This window comes from Cervus elaphus, chromosome 23 (assembly GCF_910594005.1).
Source record: "Cervus elaphus chromosome 23, mCerEla1.1, whole genome shotgun sequence".
In the NCBI taxonomy this organism is placed as follows: domain Eukaryota; kingdom Metazoa; phylum Chordata; class Mammalia; order Artiodactyla; family Cervidae; genus Cervus; species Cervus elaphus.
This window is the reverse complement of record NC_057837.1, coordinates 70,109,620-70,122,601: the sequence shown is the minus strand read 5'-3', so window position 1 is coordinate 70,122,601 and position 12,982 is coordinate 70,109,620. Positions and strand designations below refer to the sequence as shown.

At 47.2% G+C, this 12,982-nt stretch overlaps 1 protein-coding gene across 12 annotated transcripts in view; it reads left to right on the top strand.

Moving 5' to 3' along the window:
• The window catches only part of PTPRT (protein tyrosine phosphatase receptor type T), a 1,101,260-nt gene that overhangs the window by 1,018,519 nt on the left and 69,759 nt on the right, over positions 1-12,982 (top strand). The gene's annotated exons all lie outside the window — the stretch shown is intronic.

Here is a 12,982-nt window from a genome sequence, read left to right as displayed (position 1 = left end):
CTTTGATTAAGTTTCTGGGTGACCTTGGGCCAGTTACTCCTCTCCGGGCCCCCCTTTTCATGTTTATGCAATGAGAGTGAAGACATTGGTCAAAGGGATCCAAAGAGTGCTCTGTCCACGCAGGGTTGGGAGTCTCAGTAGGAACCAGTTGTCCAGGCCAGGTGGCTCCTCCATCCTATCTGTGTCTCCTAGACTTCACTCTCTGGAGCTCCCGCCCTGCTAGTTATGTCTCAAGCCTTAGCTACCATGACTGACTGGGGGGCCTTGTGTTCCTAAGTACTCAAGGAGGCCTAAGGCAAATTAACTGCATTTCCTGTACAGATCTGAGTCTTAGAAGCTTCCAGTGTTGACTGCACGTTAGAATTACCCGGGGAAGTTTTAAGAACACCAACACCCAGGCCGTCTTTCAGACCAATTACATCAGAATCTCTGAAAGTGGGACCCAGGGATCAATATTTTCTAAGCTCTCCAGATGACTCTAGTGTACTTTCAAGATAGAGTCACTGGTCTCAGGAGACCCACGGAGTCCCCAGCACTTGGCTTGCTTGTGCCCACAGACCCCTCCCCTCCGCTGCAGTTAAGACTGCTGGTGACGTCCATTGCCTGTGGAAGCGTGTGGTGACCCCTCAAATCTACCCTGCTATTGGAACACAGCCACATTAAAGTCAAGGGGCTTCTGCACATGATCTTGGATCCCAGAGTCTTCCTTCCGCCCCTTCCTATCACCCCCAGTCCAAATTCCCCCAGCTTCTCCCAGTTACAAAACAGAAACCCTAAGCATGCCATCAAATGTTAACAGATGTTGGCTGGAGAGTTAGGTTTGTCTGTGAGTCCTAGAACCCCAGCCACCATCAGGGTCAGCTGAATATCACGTTTGGGAAGGATGCGGGGAAAGAAGATGAGGTGACTTTGTGATGGAGAGAAGGAAGAGAAGCGTGTTAATCCCAGTCCAATCCAGGCAGCCTGTCGTCATAATGAATAGAACAAGCCCAGTAGGGAAACCAGAAGGTATCTGGTTATTACAGCTCCATTAAGACTATTTAAGGCAACAAGGAACAGCTGTGAGGCATATGATACAGCCTAATGAAGAGCAAACATTTGTTCATCTTCCAGCTCTGGGCAGACACGCCGTGTGCGTGGCTTGTGTGGGGTGAGGCCAGTGGCCAGTGTTGCCATCTTTGTTAGTCATCTGTGGGTGGTGTTGGGCGGGCAGCTTTGATGGAGTATAACCATGGAGATGGATGCTTCAAATCACCCCCAGGTGCCCTCTGCTCTACTCAGAGCCACCCAAGCAGAGACAGAGCTGACCTTCTGCTCCTACAATTTTTTTCTTTTTTCTCCCTTCAGTTGGTAAGAGAGTCACAAAACACCCCACTGTAGGTAACATCTGGGTTCTGGTCCAGCTCTTCAATTTGCAAATGAGTGATTCTTGGGTAAGGACATGGGGAATTAGTGGCAGAAGCCCAAATCATGAAAGGGAATACCATGCTTGTTCTCCAGCTCTTGAAACTCATAATGACCAAAATAGAAAGACCCGATTCCGCCTGCTTATTTCAGTCCATGTTCCATGGATTAAAATAAGGAGAAAGTGGGCCATTTCCAGAGGTGTCCCAAACACATCATGTGGTTTCAGACTTGGAAGTTTGAACCCTGTGGTTTCACACTTGGAAGTTTTTCCTATTAAGAAAGTGCTCATGTTCAAGAGACAATATATTAACTGAAACTTTTCCTTTGAGCTTATTTTTATTTTTGCGCTTGGTATTCTGTTTACAACATAGCAAATAGATATTTTCTATTTAACTGGAACCCGCCCCAATCAAAGGAGCAATTTTGAGGTGCTACCATAGAAAACTATCTCAACTGAGAATCAAGACCTGGTTCTCAATTTGCCCCTGACATCACTGGTAGACTTGAGTGAGACTCTTCCATCTCTGGGTCCACGTTTCACCTTCTGTGAAATGTTTGATTGTATATCATGGACTCCTGAAGCCTGATGATACATGCTTATGCTTCATTTGGCCAAAAACATTTATTGAGTACCTACTGATTACCTTACCCTGAGTAGAGTGCTGGGGATAGTTAGAAAGATAAAAACAGTAAAGACCCTACTTTAGAGGAAGCTCATGGTCTTGCCATACCATTGTAATTATATAAAAGAACCCTGGTTAACACACTTTGAGAAAGGGCAGTCCAGGGTGAAAGCAGATTTTGCTGTTTAGTTTTCCTTTTGGTCAGTTATTACTTCAAGAACAATCAGAAATTTTCTAAAAGATGAGACACTGAGTTGAATGGAGTAGAAGGCTGGGTTGAGAAAAAGCATGCGTGATGGAGCAGACCACACATTTAGGGGCTCAGAAACATAAAGGAATTGAAAGATTGCAAGTCACCTCTTACATGGGAAAGAAAGATGCCTGTCTAGGAAATGAGAAAACTCAAAATGAAACTAGTTAGGGAGATAAACAGGAAGTTTTCATGGTTTTCCTGAACAGAATTAACAACAACAACAAAAAAATTAACTAACATGGCCTTTGCCAGTCCACCCCTTAATTCTAGCTGACCTCAAGTTTAGGGGAGAGCTGTTGACCCAGAGACACCCTCTCAGAAGCTCACGTGTGAAGATGGAGAAAATGTGTGGACAGGGCCAACAGGCTATAGCCTGGAATGAGATGCAGGGGTCTCCCAGATCACAGACTCAGGGATGGGAGGAATAGAGGTATCCTAGTATGAGCTTTCCCAGCAAACTATAGGCCTCTTGGAGGTAAGGCCAGCATCTTGCTCTTTCCTCTTCTCTGAAGCATCTGGAAAATAGTATACCAATACCAAATATTAATGTAATTGATTTGGAAAGTACTGGTGAAACCAATTTATGAATAAGAATAGTTCCATGCAGGACTTCCCTGGTGGTCCAGTGGTTAAGAATCTGCCTGCCAATGCAGGGGACACAGGTTCCATTCCTGACCCAGCAAGATTCCACGTGCCACGAGACAACTAAGCCCGTGCACTGCAGCTGCTGAGCCCGCGAGCTGCAGCTGCTGGCGCAGCCTCGACCCCATGCTCAGCCACAGGAGAAGCCGAGATGGCTGGATGGCATCACCGACTCAACGGAGATGAGTTTGAGTAAAGTCCGGGAGTCGGCGATGGTCAGGGAGGCCTGGCGTGCTGCAGTCCATGGGGTCGCAAAGAATGGACACGACTGAGCGACTTAACTAAACTGAACACCACAAGTAGAGAGTAGGCCCCACTCACCTCAGCTAGAGGTGCCCAGCATGCAGCAACAGACCAGCACAGCCAAAAAAAATAAAAGAATAGTTCCATCCAGAAACTTAAAAGGCAGTATTTCTTAAAGAAAGAAACTGACACAGAAAGACCCTTATATCCACAGGCTATCTCTGTAGGTGTGTAGAGTGTCTTTAGGGTCAGTCTTCCCCAGGAATTCGCTGATTCCATCTACCTTCCTGCCCAAAGCAGTGGTTCTTTTTTATTTATATGTGTGATTTTATTTATTTTTGTGTGTGACTTTGCTGGGTCTTCCTTGCTGCGTGGGCTTTGCTCTAGTTGTAGAGAGCAGGGGCTCCTCTTCATTGTCGTGCACAGGCTTCTTACTGCTGTGGCTCCTCTTGCTGCAGAACCCAGGCTCTAGGGCGCCTGGGCTTCAGTTGTTTTGGTTCTGAGGTTCTAGAGCACAGACTCGGTAGTTGTGGTACACAGGCTTAGTTGCTCTATGGTGTATGGGATCTTCCCAGACCAGGGATCAAACCCATGTCTCCTGCACTGACAGGCAGATTCTTTATGACCAAGCCACCAGGGATGCCCCTAAAACAGTGGTTCTTAAACTGTGCTATGTGTCAGAACCACCTGGAGTTAGTAAAGAACTTTGAGACACTGGTTCATTGATGCAGGACAGGCTGCAGGCCTCTGCATTCTACCAAATTCTCTAGACTATCTGGATCCCTACCAAAGTGTGGGAACCACTGACCTAAAATTTGTCATTTAAAGGAAATCATGTCGCTTTTAATGGGGCCTTTTAAAGAGAGCTCTGTGACTCTCTATGCAGACACACACTCAACTGTTCTGCTTGTTCCAAGCTTCTGTCACAGACAAATACCCCCATCTTGCTGCCATCTGATTTTCAACTCAGCATCTCCTGCCGAACTCATAAATTACCATCTACTTAGTGACACAGCACACAATAATATTTGCTCTCCTAATGCCACTCTGAGCAGCCGTCATTAGTCATCCTCCCCTGCCTTCTCTGTCCACATTTATAATCTCTGAGGTGTGCTCTTTTCAGCAGAGAAGGAGGCATTTGTTGAAAGCATGGCCTCTGCCAGGGCCACTGCTAGCTCAAAGAGCACCTTAGAGTGAAATAGCAAAAAACACACCTGTCTCAAGATACTTGACTTTATCACCTTCCAGAAAATGTTCATAATATGTGCAGAAATCTCTCATACCTACCAGATGCATGGTGTTCACTTAGGTGTGATGCTGTTGAGTTATGTGCAACCTGTACAGCCATCCATGATGGTTCTTGCCATCCATCAGCTAACCATGGTCTTCAGTAAACATGGGTATTTATCAAACTTTTGGACCACAGTTGAGACCAGACCTTAGGCTTCCGATGACCCATGAAACTCCTCCTCACTCCCTGAATATATATGTGTCTTGCCTGTACCTAGGATGACCAGCTTGTCCCAGCTTGTTCGGGATGGTCCCTGTCTTTTTTTGTTTTTACTTTTATTTATTTTTTTCCAAACTTTTATTTTGTGTTGGGGTATAGCCTATTAGCACTGTTGTGATAGTTGCAAGTGAACTTACGTAAAGGGACTCAGCCATCCATATGCATGTATCCATTCTCCCCCAGATTCCCCTCCCATCCAGGCCGCCACATAACACTGAGCGGAGTTCCATGCACTGTACAATAGATCCTCACTGGTTATCCATTTTAAATACAGCAGTGTGCACATGACCTCAGGGTGGTCCCTGTTTTAAACAAAAGTCCTACATCCTGGAAACCCCCTTTGTCTGAGGCAAACCAGGAAGGATGTTCAGGGAGCGCCCTGTCTTTGATCTGGTGACAATAAACTGTATGTTTCTGCTCAATAGGAAGCAGGAGAATGAATTCTGGGAGTGAGCCCAGGAGGTTTGATAGCTTATCCTTGGGGCAGATTCTTAACACCTGTCATGTGCCAGGTGCCTGGAAGCACCATCCCTGGTCATCACTAACCATCATAAAACTCCATGGTTGTATTTTTTTTAATTTATTAATACATGCTACAATATTTATTGGGGGGATGCAGTGTGTACAGTTCTATGAGTTTAAACAAATGCATGGAGTCATATAAACACCCAAACACTCAGGATACAGAAGAGTTCCATCAGCAAAAGATTCCCGTGCCGCCCCCGTGTAATCAAGTCCTCCCCTCACCCGCTACCCTGAAGGTTTCATTATTGACTTAATTGTCAGAAAAGTTCATTGAGACTTGGAGTGGTGAAATGATTGGCAGTAAAAATATCCAAACACTCTAGTCTGTCTGCCTTTTGCAAAGCTCTGCCTTTCCCTGTCTCATATGCATGGCAAGAGATTTTCTTTTGACACTATGCATGAATGAAAGACCCAGGTAAGATGGCTCCTCCTTGATGAAGACTGTCCAGGGTCTTCCCTGCACCAGGAGTGGAATCATGGGGAGAGTCATGGGATCTCCTGCCCAGGGAAATCCTGGCAGGGTGGGCCCATCCTGGAGGAAGAAAGCCCTCAGCTATGCCCTGGAATGTCAGCCAGGAACCGCCTGGTCAGCAGTGCCTGGGCCTGGTTTTGCTGCACCCCAGGGCATATCATATCCAATTATCTCCAGGGATACAGCCAAGCTGAAGGGAGTAAGGAGGGCCTCATAGCTGTAGCAGAATCTGCTAAGGTTAGTGGATGAACAGGTGAAAGAAATGGAACAGCATGGGGGCCAATTCTCAGTTCTAACAGGAAATTGAAGTGTGAATGGGGGAGACCATGGTAGCTTGAAGAGTGCTATGATTCAGCAGAGTGGGGCAGAAGAAGCCTGAGATGTGTGGTCAGGGGATCCAAGCTCCTGCTGGCTCCAGGGGACCTCAGCTCCATGACTGGGAGGGATAGTGGGCAGGTGGGTGGAATGCAGCCAAAAGAAGAATTGATCTGGGACAGGTAACAGGTGATAATCTTATCCTGCAGTCTATGAAACCTGTCAAGAAGGATGAAGGAGGGTTCAAGAGGCAAGTGCTCTTAGCCACTTGTCATGATGCTGGTACTGGTTAGCCTCCCTATTAAAAAAGAAAAAAATGTCCGAAGCATCCCCATTGACTTAGAATATCTCATATCTTTGGCCGTGGTCCACAAGACCTCAGCTGAGCATCACACCATCCGCATGATATGTCACTTACATTCCCTCAACTCTGGAGAGCCTCCCTTCAAGTTCTAGAACACACCACCCTCGGTCAATCTCAGGGCCACTGTACCAACTGTCGTTCTGGAACATTCTTGCCTCAGCTCTTGTCATGGCTGGCTTCTGCTTATCATCTGTTTTTCAGCTCAGCTGTGAGACCTACTGGAGTTGAATGATCTAGATTTAGGAACTGTGGGACATCTCAGGAAGAGGATGTCAGAAAGGACTTTTAGGACATGGGCTGTGTTAGGTGATGTGGGGCTTTGTTCTATTGGACACCATCAGGAAGTGGTAGGATTGGGTACCTTGGTAAATCTTGTTAGAAGGGGCAGAAGCTCAAGGCTAAAGCTGAAATTGGCACAAGGAGCAGCAGTCACTCATAAGAGCCAGGATAGGGTTGGGTTTGGGCTTGGACAGCATTCCTGCCTTTGTTTATTTATGTTAGAATAGGCTTCCTTGGTAGCTCAGATGGTGAAGAATCCACCTGTGGTACTGAATACCTTGGTTCAGTCCCCGGGTCAGGAAGATCCCCTGGAGAAGGGAATGGCTACCCACTCCAGTATTCCTGCCTGGAGAATTCCATGGAGAGAGGAGCCTGTTGGGCCACAATCGATGAGGTCAGAAAGAGTCGGACACGACTGAGCAACTAAGCGCGGCTGCAGAGTGGTCATGTTTTTGCCTTGCTCCGCCTGGGTCTCGGAGTTGTCTTGTCTGTTGTTAGCATTCAGGGAAATTACGTTCAGCAGGAAAGCACCACGGTCTGGCTGGGAGTGCCAGGCCAGCTCCCGGAAGTCAGGGGCTGCGCTTTCCCTTCTCAAATGTCACTTTTCCAAAGAGTTCTGCACAGTTCAGCCAGCCTAACTTGGCCCCTTACCCTGAGTCACTGTCTATCCCAGGACTTTGCTGCCTTTGTAGCACTTGTCATAAATAATAATTATCTCGTTTATTGTTGGCACCTTCATACAACTAGGCCAAAGAGCCCATGAGAGCTCATCTGCCGTGTCCGTTGCTGTTATTAGGACCTAGCATAGTCCTAGCACTCAGACTGTCACCAGGAAAGAAAGGAAAGAAGAACGGTTAAAGGGAAGATGAGCTCACCTGATACGTATTCTTGGGTCAGTCATTTCCTGTTTCCGGACTTCACTGTGCTGATCTGTGCAGTGAAGCAGTAACATTCTCCAAAGGTCCTTCTGAGTCTGCCTTTCGAGGATTCAATGCTTGCTACAGCTCAGACCTCCAGAGAGGCAGGCATCCCCAAATGTACCTTTTAAGGACTGAAAAAACCTGATCGCCTGAGAAAAGCAACACTAGAGGAGTTGGAAGCATTTCCACGCTCAGGGAAAAGTGTAAAAATAGAGCTCAACACTCTCAGGAGTGAGTGAGAAAAGGGAAGTGGAGATTGATAATGGATGAATATAATGAGATGGCAATTTTGGTTTCAAAAGAATGTGATTAGCTCCTAATGACTGCCACCATTCCCTGGTCAATCTACTGTAACTAGCCACTAATGCAAAAATAATGCCCCTCAGCTGGCTCACTTTGAAGATGGAGAGGAGTCTCCCTTTCAAACTTTTACCCCCTCATGGTTTTTCCCTGCCTAAGATTATCCCCTATGAGATTGTAGCTCCCTAAAAATGGAAATGGATGTGTGATCAAAGTCTGCGATTTAAGGAGTCATAACCACTCCCTCCTGGACGGCCCCATGGTGTTTCCTCTCTGCCTTTGTCAACGTCGTCCCAGCCCCCGGGCCCACCCATTCTCCTTCATCCCCTACCGGGGGCACACGGAGGCCCCCAGAGCTGTGCCAGGAGTCTGTGTGGTCTCTACGGAGAAGTGCCGCTCAGCACAGCTCGTCAGGACCATTTAGGATTGTCCAAAGGAGATCGCCACCCTGGGTTTATCCTGAAGAGCACGGCCTGGATATAGAAAGGACTGCCAAACTGTGCCATCCCAGGCCCCAGGTGGACATACGCCTGTGTCCACCCAGGAGGTGGACAGGGGCATTCATTAACCTCTGCAGTGTCGCAGTGCAGAGGGAGCATACGAGGGGCCCCATGGATCAGGGCAAAGGCAAAGTACATGGGAACAGGCTAAATGAAAAGTCCCAGTGGGTCTGTCCAAAAGTGAAGCAGAAAGCTTTTGTGTGTAGTGAGCTCTCCATCACTGAGGGCATCCAAATAGCAGATGTTAGCGATCATCTTATCAGCTGCCTGGAAGCCCATTGTAGGTCGGAGCACAGACAACTTATTTTAAAGGTCACCTCCAGTTCTCAGATTCCAGGATCTTTGCCTTCTGTCTGCACAGCACCCACCTCACCCACTATTTTTGTTCCATCTATCCATCCATTCGTTTATTCAAAGGGGGTGATTCAAGCACATATGAGATATGAAGTCAGCATTGGTTTATGAAGATACCATCGTGAATAAGATGCTACCACTTACCTAGAGTAGCCCATCATCAGGCTGGAAGATGAGATTCAAATCATCAGATGTAGAGAGTCCATGTAATAACAGAAGTAACTGACTAGCTGGGACGCAGTGGCATGGTGGGAAGGTAAGCGAGGAAGGTTTCACAGAAGAGAAGGTGCTTGAACCGGGTTTTGAAGGATATGTAAGAGTTTTAGCAGGCAGACTCAGGTGGGAGACAATTTCAGGCTGAGGGAACAGCATGTATCTAGTCAGTCTCAGAAGTTTCTAACACCTGAAATTGTCTGTAGCATTGTGATTAGTTGCTAATCATTGATATATTGATTTAAGGATAAGCAATGAGATTGGAGGGGCAGACAGGGTGAAATCATTAAGGACCTTGTATTTAAGAGTTTGGGATTTATCCTCAAGACAGTGACAGGGGGAATAACTGGGTCCTATTCACAGTTTAGAAAGATTTCTTTGATTATACAGGAGAATGGATTGGAAGGGGCAAAATCAAGGCCAGAGGAGACTTGTGGGAAAGTGTTTCTCCAGGTAAATTCACTATCTGCAAGAATCATAGCCGCACATTAGAATCACTCGGGGAGTTTTAAATACTACTGATGTCTGTGTCCCTTAGACGCTGATTTAGTGGTCTGGGGTAGGGCCACAGCTTTGGGAGTTTTAAAGCTTCCACAGACAATTCTAATGTTCAACCATTACGAAACCTTAAGTTAACTGTACCCTGAGCCCTGGCACATAATAGGTGTCCAGCAGATTTTTATTTAAAAAAAAAAAAAGAGTATGAAAACATTCACAGGGGGCTATTCTTGGTTTCACACCACTTTGGGTGGATGTAATTAATTAGATAAACATCAAGAAGTCCATTGCTATGACTGAGATCAACACACCCCACCCCTACAAAGACCCAGGAATATAGAGGCCTGGCAAGTTGCCTAAAAGAGCTGGAGCTACCTGGCTGGGATGAGAGGATGAGGCCAAGGGCTGGAATCTGGCTGCCGAGAGTTCCATGCAAAAGTATAAGCTGTTTGCAGACTGCAGATGGCCTGTGCTGGTGATGACAGGGATGCAGGGTGATGGTCAATTACAATGAGGAGTAAGTAGAGGATGAAGGGGAGGAAAAGGAGATGCAAGTCCTCCACTTGCAGAACGAGCGCTCTCTTATCTCCCCAGCACTTTTTCACACTCAGAGGTAGCATAGAGCCTTGTGCCTGTTTGCTTCTCAAAGGGTTTCTGACACCCAGAGAACTACATTCTGATCAAGTAACAGCTGGGAAGGTGCCCTGTTACCCCAGTCTAAAACCCTGCACAAAACTAAGTTGAGAACATGGCTTAGCCCCGGCAAGCACCTCTCACCCCATCTCCATTCACTCTGGAATGGCTTGGTAACAGAATGGACACCCATTCTGTCTACCCCAACCACTGCCTAGCTGAGGAACATGGTCATGCTTCTAGAATAAAGCTCAGTAAACTACAGCCACAGGCTGAATCCAGCCCAGCACTTGTTTTTGTAAATCAAGTTTTAGAGGAACACAGCCATGCCCGTGTGGTTGCACTGTGTCTATGACTGCATTCACTCTCACTCCACAACACCGGAGTTGAGTTTGAGTAGTTGGAATGGAGACTCCCTGACTTACCAAGCCCATACCGCCTACTATCTGACCCACTGTAGAAAAAGCTTGCCAACTCCTGCTCTGTGAAAAGACCCACCTAGGCTGGCTTGAAATAGACATAGGAGACTGGAAGCAGAAAAGGGGGCATCCTGAATGGTCTGGGCTTGGAATAGATAGTAGTCCTGCCTGCCTGTAAAACATCGCCTGCTGAATGGCTGGATTTCTGGCCAATCAGGTCACAGACTCCTCCTTGCTCAGAATGTAGAGCTGGTAAGAAATAGGTGGGCACAGACAAGGCTGGTGAATTCAGACGACTGGGAGCTCCTCTCCCCTGCCCTGCTGACAGGGAGCTGTGTAGCCTGAGGAGGTAACACATCCGGTCTCAGAAGCAGTGCAGAGGCCAGCTGAGCAGGACAGCCAGCTTGTTCTCCCAGAGGCAGGAGGAGGGCAGTAATCAGGAGGTGTTCTTGGCATTCATGCTTCTAAAGCTGTTCCCATCCCCTGAAATGCCCATCTTTCTTCTCTGTGAAGTAAGTGGCTGCACCCTCCCCAGAGTTTCCATGACACTTGGCTGGTAACTCTGTTAAATCACTTCACGCAGTTCTTTCCCTGTCTGTCTTCTTTCTCTTTTTATTTCATTCATGTATTTATTTATTTTTGCCTGCACTGGGTCTTCACTGCTGCACGAAGGCTTTCTCTAGTTGCGGCGGGCAGGGTCTGCCTTCTAGTTGTGGTGCACGGGCTGCTCATTGCCGCGGCATCTCTTGGTACGGGGCACAAACTCTAGAGCACAGTCTCAGTAATTGTGGCGTACGGGCTCCGTTGTCCTGTGGCATATGGAATCTTCCCAGAGCAGGGATAAAACCCATGTCCTTTACATTGGCAGGGAGAGTCTTAACCACGGGGCCACCAGGGAAGTTCCTATTCTTTTAAACTGATGAGTCTCATCTCTGCCTTCCCTCTCACTCTATATCCAACTTCCTAGTCAGCATCTCAACTTGGATGTTGACTAATCATCTCAAACTTGGCTGCTGCCACCGCTGTTCTTATTATTTTGAACATGTTCAGAAGCGAGTGCCTAGGCACGGTTCTAAGTACCTTACACACCCAGAACACAACGCTTAATTCCTGCTTCCCCAAACCCGTTTCTCCCCCATCTGTTTCTTCTCCATTTCAGTAAAAGATGTGACTCTCCACTCAGTTCTTCCAATCAACAGCCTTCACCTGTCTCTCTCCATCATGACCCACGTCTGAAGTAGGCGTGTTGGTACCCTGCCTGCCTCCGTTCCACTCACTGGTCCCATGTATGCCTATCCAGTGCCCGCCTCCTGTGTCTTTTTGCCTAAGGACTTCCTCAAGACAAAAAGCATATGCACACCCTGCCTACCGAGCATGACAGAAGTGCCAAGGGATTTCCTAAGAGCTGACCTCAACAGTGACTTATGGGAACCTGCGGATGAGCACCCCGACTTCCTTCTCCCTCTGGGAGGACAACTCTGAGGCCTGAGATGGGCCCATGAGATTAAGCCCAGTCGCAGCGGTTACTTGTTCATGGATCTACCCTCTACTGACTTTCTTCCCTCGATTGTCTGACTCTTCCCCCTGCCGCCCACTGTGTTCCTTAGGCTTATCTCATACTAGAATCCTTGTTTCTGAGTCTGCCTCGGGGGGGAAACAAAAACCTGCAATATCCAACTGAATATCCTAAAATTAATCCCTTCTCACTGTATCCACTGCCCATCACCTTGGTCCAGGGTACCCTCATCTCTTGCTTGCACTATTGCAAAACCTTCCTAACTGATCTCCCTGGTTCCTCCCTGGGCCTCCTAGAGTCTGCGTTCCATACACGAGCCAGAATGTGCTTTATAAAACAGATAGCAAATCAGCTAACTGCCCTGCTCGAAACCCTCCAATGGTTTCTCATCACACCCAGAATAACACTCAGCTTGTTACCAGCAACCACAATGCCTCATAGAGCCTGAACTCTCCCCGCCTCTCCAGATGCTTTCGTCACTGCTTTCCCCACCTCATCCTTGACTTCGGTTACCACCTTTGCATCTGCTGTTCTCTCTGCCTGGACCACTCCCCACTTCTCTTGGCATGACTGCCTTTTTCATATCAGGAAGGAATTAGTGTAAATGTCACCTTCTCAGAGAAGCCATTCCAGACTGTGCAATCTGAAATAATTCTCATTCCCCCACCACTGAACCTCTTCCCCGCTTTATTTTCTTCATGGCAGTTCTACTATTTAAAATTATATATGCTTCCTTGTTCCTTTGCTATGTTTCCCAATCAACTGGAAGCTCAAAGGGGCTCTATTTCTTTGTATTCTGAGTACCTAGAATAGTGCCCAGCACATATTAGGGATTCAGATACTCATCAAGTGAATGAATAAACAAATGACTCTCCTCCTAGACCAGATTTGATCTCATCTCACACACAAAAGATATCAATAACATCTGAGTCAGTAAACAGGTGAAGAAGTCAGGGAGGGGCCTAGTCTGTGTTCGCCCCAGGCCCCATCCAAGAA